This window comes from Octopus bimaculoides, chromosome 29, assembly GCF_001194135.2.
Source record: "Octopus bimaculoides isolate UCB-OBI-ISO-001 chromosome 29, ASM119413v2, whole genome shotgun sequence".
NCBI lineage: Eukaryota > Metazoa > Mollusca > Cephalopoda > Octopoda > Octopodidae > Octopus > Octopus bimaculoides.
The window spans coordinates 6,003,402-6,005,253 of NC_069009.1; the positions used below are offsets into that span (position 1 = coordinate 6,003,402).

The window sequence follows — 1,852 nt, forward strand, 5'->3', positions numbered from 1 at the left end:
AATACCACACGTGGTTTTTCTCACATTATTCTTTTTCCTTCTCTTTGGACATTTCCTGCTTCTGATGAAGGGCCATGCTCACAGCATTGCACCCCCACTTTTGTTTTTCTTTCCGTCTTAAGCTTTCTCTGAGTGTCGGTCTAATACAGTCACTGTGTAAATCCTCTTGACTTTCGTTGGTTTTTCCTGTTTTTTTGGTTTTGATGATTTCACTATACACATATAGGTGCAGGCGTGGCTGTGTGGTAAGAAGCTTGCTTCCAAACCACATGGTTCTGGGTTCAGTCCCACTGTGTGGCACCTTGGGTAAATGTCTTCTACTATAGCCTGGGGCTGATCAAAGCCTTGTGAGTGAATTTGGTAGACGGAAACTGAAAGAAGCCTATCGTACATATATGTGTGTGTGTTTGTCCCCCCCCCATTATCGCTTAACAACTGATGTTGGTGTGTTTACGTTACCATAACTTAGCAGTTCGGCAAAAGACACCGACAGAATAAGTAACGGAATGCTTTCAGTGTCTGTCTTCCAAATCCACTCACAAAGCTTTGGTCGGCCCAAAGCTATAGTAGGAGGTACTTGCCCAAGTTGCCACGCAGTAGGAGGGAACCCGGAACCATGTGGTTGGTAAGCAAGCTACTTGCCACACAGCCACTCCTGCGCCTATATATATATATATATATATATGTGTGTGTATGTATATATAACACACACACACACACACACACGGCAGGATTCTTTTTATGAAATCCACACACAACGTCTTCGTTGGTCTGAAGTTATAACAGAAGATAACTTGCCCCAAGCACCACACAGTGGAATTGAACCTGAAATCATGTAACTCAGAACCAGTATTCATAACAACACAGCCATGCCTCACAGTATATCTATATGAATACATACACACATACACACACATATACAAATGTGTGGTAATATATCCAGTGTTGAGTACTGCAGAAAAACAAGGGGTCCGATTGGGTAACCCTTCCCTCAGATATAAATTTACCTTGTCCTACCTAGTCTCAGAGCTATCTCCCAGAAACACTCACTTAGCTTACGACGGTCCATCAAAGGTGTTTACAGCGTTGATCTAAGACATTCATCCACCTCCACCATGTTGTTTCTCATAAGAGTAGAATTGGCTGCTGAGACCGACACGAGACAGGCAGATCCTGTGGCACTGATGGCACGGAAAGTGACTCCGCACAACAACCACAAGGGGGAGATGGCAACAACCCCTCCTCTCTTCATGCAGTCTGTTGTGTTCAGTTTCAGAGTGCTCTGGTCCGGCATCACACGCAGACTTCCGTGTCTTGTGATAAATAGCCAGGGCATCCATTTGATCGGAAGGTAACCTGCCTGAAATGAGGGATCAATTAAGAAGGTCATGGAAACGAGGTTTTAGATGTCTATGAGGTCTACTTTCACTCTTGATCTCACTGAAGAGGACCATCTTTGGGAGTTGGTTACCTGGCATCTGATTCACCTGGCCAACCCAGCAGAAATGACAATGAAGGATGCAGGCCTCAATGCTGTAGATCTCAGCCCTCAGGAGGATTTTAGTAACACACACACACACACACACATACACATGCACACACACACATATATTCCCACACACACACAGCCCTTCACATTGGCAACTATACCAAAACATATGGCACATTTCATTGTGTGGCATAGATTGGAAGGTGGCGATGGTGGTGGTCATGTTTGGAAGTGCCACTCGTCCATGTGAGACCTTGCATACTTTGGAGATGTTATACTTGCTTTAAGGTTCTTGTTAGGAAAGACCACACACACACACACACACACACACACACACACACACACACACACACACACACACAC

General features: G+C 44.7%; 1 protein-coding gene across 1 annotated transcript in view; it reads left to right on the forward strand.

Annotated features, from left to right (window-relative positions):
• The window catches only part of LOC106875495 (sperm-tail PG-rich repeat-containing protein 2-like), a 528,252-nt gene that overhangs the window by 439,276 nt on the left and 87,124 nt on the right, over positions 1 to 1,852 (forward strand). The window lies entirely within an intron of this gene.